The sequence below is a fragment of the Mustela erminea genome, chromosome 17, assembly GCF_009829155.1.
Source record: "Mustela erminea isolate mMusErm1 chromosome 17, mMusErm1.Pri, whole genome shotgun sequence".
Taxonomy (NCBI): Eukaryota; Metazoa; Chordata; class Mammalia; order Carnivora; family Mustelidae; genus Mustela; species Mustela erminea.
In genome coordinates, this window is record NC_045630.1 from 50,384,643 (window position 1) to 50,390,642 (window position 6,000).

Sequence of the window (6,000 nt, forward strand, 5' to 3'; positions counted from 1 at the left end):
ATTCAAGCTTTAATAGTAATCTTCCCAGAATCTCCATGTGTTGATGTGACTTTGGACGTGCCAGTGTCTACAATCAAGTGAGCCTTAAGATAAATCACGGTCTCTTTCTCTGTTTATTTATACACAGCCTATTGTTTTTTTTCTGGAGAACTCTATCTACCTTCTATCCATCTATCTATCTATCTTTCTATCCATCATCTATATAAGATTTACAGCAGTCATAGAAACCTAAAAAGAATTTTGGGAAGGTGTTATTTAACATTAGAGCTAAAAAAATAAGAAGACATTTGAAACCTCTAATTTAACTATAAACACTTTTCAAGTTATTAGCAAATAGTTTTACCTATCTCAGAAGGACCTGACGTTATCAATGAATTAAAGCACAGCGTATTAAGCTAATTGTTATAGTAAACTTCAAGCAAGTATCAATTGCATCATTACTATTTAAGGAAGATCCTCTTATGAATATGTACTTGAATTTATTAGAATTGTGGCTTTTATTAAGAAGGAATTAGACTTTTTTGGCTAAAAGTATATGAATGCTTTTATCTCAGACGACTGATTTTTTCTAAACAAGGTAGCAATTTTGTTCTTATCATCACTTACAACATTCAAATTAGACTACATAATAATCCTATAAAATAATGTATTTTATTGCAATTTCCTATTGAAGGACTATCGCCTCCTGACCTTTCTCCACAAGCTTTCAGTGTCCTTGACAAGTTCCTTGTAAAATGCAGCAGGTGTCTTCTCTGCCCATAGCTTAGGAGAGACTCATTAGAAAGAAGCTTTAGCCACCACATGGCTCTTTCCTGCAATTTTCATTCTCCTAGAGTCAATAATCTTCAGGTTGAGACCATACTCTTGGGAAAGCCTCTATTTCTTCCTATGTGTACTTATCTAGACATGTGGGTCATTTTCTTGGTTGAGGAAGCTCTTCCACTAAATACTTACAAATATCTCCTCGTATGTCCTCATCTGGGAAAAGATGCAATCTCTGCATCATAGTTCTGTGAAAGTTTTTTAGCAGTATGCCATAAATAGCTAGTTTCGCATTTGCTACTGGATCCTTCTCATGAAGTTCAGCAGCTGTTACTCATTTAAATCCACCTGGATAGCCAGTATGTGTAGACTATACTTTCTGTTCCCATTTATTTCCAGGAAATGCAATGTGCCTTGTGCCCATTATGACCACACGATCCGCATAGTCACTCAGTTGATGGTAGAAAGGTTTAATCCAATCCTTGAAATTTATCTGATGCCCTAACAGCCAGTTTGCCAGGGGGCTGCATTTTCCCACCTAAGAGATATCAAGCCTGAGCAAAAGTGGCCCATTGCTGGAGTGCCTTAGAGAAACTCAAAATATTTCCCCACTAGCAGGATTTGTTTTATTTTTGATTTGTTTCATGCTTAATCAGTATAATGTGATTGACTTAGTTCTCAGCCCTCTGACATGTAGTCCACAATTTGCACGTTATTCCTGGCACTGGTCTTTACAAATTAAAATACATACACATGTACCCACAATGACCACATCTCCCTGGCTGAAGTATACAAGAGTATTTAAAGCTCCTTGAAGAGTTAATGATAATGCTAGTGAAATGAATGTGTCTTGACTAGAAAGCATAAGAGCAAATTGAAGAACTAAAAGGATAATAGGCAACACTTACGAAAAGACATCCTCTGAGGAAAAATAATTCGAAGACTCAACTTGTCAGCAAAACTCAGTGGGGCAGATGAATAAAAAGAAACAAAATGTTATTCAGCTAGTCTTGTGAGATTTTTGATATATAAAAAGAATTTTAGTTTCCAACAGAATAAGGATGTTGCTAAAGGGTTAAGCTCACTTAATCTTTACATGCTTAATCTTAATCCTTACATGCTCTTAATCTTTACTTGATCGAAGCATATAAAAAATTCTCAGAAAATACATGCCTCTTCTCTCCCTCCCTCCCTTCCCCCCAATTTTTTAATTAAAAAAAAAGAAAGAAAGAAAGAAAAAGAAAATACATACCTCTTGAACAAGTGGAAGGGAGCAGTTTCAATGGCGACCTCTACCTTTCCCCCACCTCACAAAATACCTGACTATCCAAGAAGCAGTTGCAAACATTTTTAGATTATTAACTTGTTTGAAACTTTTAAAGAAGAATTTTGAAATAAGGAATGACTAAAAAGAAATATCTCTATCTGATTTTTTCTACAAGGACTTACTTCTCTGTTGTCTTAATATTCAACTGGGTGTGTGGTTTATTCCCATGGTCCTAATAGTTTCACTCATGGTTAGCTTCTTGGAGAGAACATGGAAGGAAGGTGGGGTTCAGTGATTTGATACTCCATCACGTTACTTGCTTCAATTGTTGAGAAGATCAGTTTGTGGCAAAATGTTAAAAAAATGTAGGGTAGAGGTTACAAACTGCCTTTTTCTTCTGTTAGTGTACTGAATTAAATGGTGGCCCTTTGAAGTTTCAAAAATATTTAGAATATAGTATCTTTTGTGGAAAAAATTCACACACAATTTTAAAACTAGTTGCAATTGTTTAAGTTCCACAATTATTTTAAGTTCAAATCATGTGTGAAAGGTTTAATTGGTTCATGAGTCATGTTCTATTTAGATATTTATTAGAAAGGATTTAAGACTATGTGGAAACTTTAGCATCGTTGAGTTGATGAAAGTGACAGGCTCGGGACTACGAGGGCATAAAGGGCCCCATTGTGTGAGTTAGTCCAAGGCGCCTCCACTGGGCTTTTGCAGTCCTATAGGTACATGACTCCGGCAGTTGGCTCAGGCTGGCTCTCAGTCCCCACTCGCCCCATTGGCTTTGTCCTTTCGTACAAAGAACAACCCATAGATAGATCCTTGGAGTAGCCCTGACCAGCTTCATTTAGAAATGGAGAAATTAGTGTCTCATAAATGTTCTCACGGTCAGTTGGTCTCTTCACCACAAGGATCATCATTTGAACAGACTGCTTTAACCATTCACACAATTTTATTTGCACTATTTTAATGTTTACAATAGATTGATTTGTGACCAAATCAACTGGTCACATTGATGTGACCAATCACGTCAGTTGATTTTATATAACTATTATAATCAAGGGAGTGAATGAACAGAAAATGTCCATTTAGTGGTCTAGAAATTTTATTTATTTTCCTTTAATAATGTATTTCCTCAACTAATGAATTATACAAAATCAACTGAGAACTTTTGACAACAGTAGAGTTGTTACAAACATCCATTCTGGTGTTCTAGTGAGAACATGGTACCAGTGAAGTCTGGTTTCTTTCAAACTTCATATGAGTGGATGTATGTTATTATTTTTAACAATCCTAGACAATAATTGCTTAGGCCTAGTCAGTTGGTCAAATGAAATCTTACATTATAATTGTATCACTAATTGATAAGTTATGTTTAGTTTCACTTACAACTAATTCATTACATAAGAGTTTGTATTTTGTTCACTACAGATAAATGAAAGTGTCTCAACGTTCTTTCTATGGTGTTCATCACAGCATAGGCTGTGCCAGGAAGCAATGGATTTGTATTTACAGTTGACCCTTGAGCAAAACAGAAGTAAGAGATATCCACTCCCCTGATGCCACACGGTCAAAAATCCATGTATAACTTCTGACTCCCCAGTAGCCATTGCTAGTAGTCCACTGTCAACCTAGCCTTACTAATAACAGAAATGGTCGATACATATTTTGTATCTTATATGCATTATATACTGTATTCTTACAATAAATTAAGTTAAAGAAAAGAAAATATTAATAAGAAACCCATAAGGACAATAAATTCACAGTACTGTGTCATATTTATTAAAATTGATGTGCATATAAATGGACCCATGCTGTTCAAACCTGTGCTGGTCAAGGGTCCACTGTATTTACTTTTGGTAAGAAATAAGAATGCTACACATATATATTTTTAAAAGATCAGAGCATTAAACATTTTTTTTCATGATCATTTTGGTATAAAGTCATTTAGAAAGATTTTTGGGGACTGTCCTCTCAAAGAAAGCCCAAATTCAGGTCTGCATTAGTAAAACACTATGCCAGACACTGAAGAGTATGGATTTTAGTGATTTGATTAATCAAGCTGGATATAGAGATCCAAACTATTAACGACCCAAAAAAGCTGCAAAAAGGAACATTATTCAAGCTGCTTCCAGTGTTTTAAAAAACCTGCTAGAAACATGTGCTCACCTGCAATGTGACCACACAGGTTAATTGAAATGTCAAGCTAATTATACCTTGATGAAAAAATATACTTGGGTATACACTCCCTGCTTGCACATTTTCTTTAATACATGGAAAAATAATACACATTTTGTTTGATGGACCAAGCAAACCAGCAAACACAATTAGCAACAAATACCTCTAAGAAGGTAGATAAATAATAAGGAATAAATTGTGGGAAAACAACTGAGAATCCTTAATTAAGGTCACGTTTCAGTTTACAGGGTGTCATAATTCTCTTTGGTTATGTGAATCTCACCCAATTAGACTATTATTTTTGCTTTTATAATGTACAGACCAAAAAATTATGTAGTTTATTTTTTCACTTATGTGCTTATTTTCTAGTTAGTTTTCTCTGTGTTGGCCTCCCCCCACTCTTCTTTGGCTATACAGCATATTAGTTTTCTGGACTTTCATAACCAAATACCAGAAACTGGCTGGCTGATGTAAAAGAAATTTGATTCTCACACATCTGATGGCTAGAAGTCCAAGAACAAGGTGTCAGCAAGCTTGGTTTCTTCTGAGGCTTCTCTCCTCAGCTTGTAGATATGCCCATCTTTCCTCTGTGAGCACACAGCCCTGGTGTCTCTTTGTATATCCAGATTTCCTCTCATAGGGGCACATGTTAGATTGGCTCCTGACCCACCCTAACGGTCTCATTTTAATTTAGTCATCACTTTAAGGGCCCTATCTCCAAATACAGTTACATGCTGAGGTTTTAGGGGTCGTGAATTCAACACATGAATTTTGAGAAGACACAATTCAGCCCATAACATGCAGTCCTTCTATTTTGATCAATCTACTGAATTACTTTAAAAAATTGCATTCAATAAGTATTTACTGTCTGACACACACAATCATCTGTGTGTATATTGTGTGTTATTGTGTGAGAGAGAGGGAGAAAAGAAGAAAGAGAAGAGGAGGGAGAAAGATTGTTCTTGCCTTTTCTGGGAGAGGGAGACAAAGATTGAGTTCATTGAAACCTTCATAGCACCTTGTTTGTATCTTTCTGATGACACAAAATTCCCTGCTTAGTTGAAGGTTTAGATTGTGAATTTTTGAGGAGAGATGCTATCTGACTCATTTTGTTTTTCCTAGTACTGGCTGGTACAGGGAAGACCCTCGATAAATGTTTATTGGATTGAATAAAACCTAATCTAATTTAAAGTGATAAGTAATAGGTACCGTGGCAGAGATGCAAACAAAGTGTAATGAAAACAAGAAGAGGAAGGCAATCATTCTGGCTCAGGCAGCCGAGAAGAGTTTCAAGTTAGAGGATCTTAGAGTAGCTAAGATCTCAACATGGAAGTTAAGGACCGAAGCAATCAATGATGATCACAGACAAACTAGAAGAAGTCGTCGCAGAAAGTGTGTGATTGGAATCAGAATAATGATTAGTTCACAGGAGAGACCAAGAAAAAGCAGGAGGCCTGGGGGTAAAACTGAAAAATTGTGTTGGGGCCACAGAGAGAGAGCTCTTGAATACCCAAACCAGATACTTGATTCTTATTTTTTGGATGTTGGGAGATGCGCAAATTTGGGGAGACCTGAAAGGGCCAGATCTTAATTTTGGGAAAGTTAACTGTGACTCTGTGAGGGATAAGGGAATGGAGAAGAGGCCGGTTCTCCTGACAGGATGGATAGTAGGACATTTGGCGAGGCCAGGCAAGAGGGGATGAGGGCTAGACTAGGAAAGGGGGCTGGGGACACTGAGGAAGTGAACACAGGGGGCACCGTGGAAATGGAAGCAATGATTGGAAGAA

At 36.6% G+C, this 6,000-nt stretch overlaps 1 pseudogene; it reads right to left on the minus strand.

Annotated features, from left to right (window-relative positions):
- Positions 1-772: 772 nt before the first annotated feature.
- LOC116575937 lies at positions 773-2,952 on the minus strand (annotated as a pseudogene).
- Between the last annotated feature and the right edge of the window lie 3,048 nt (positions 2,953-6,000).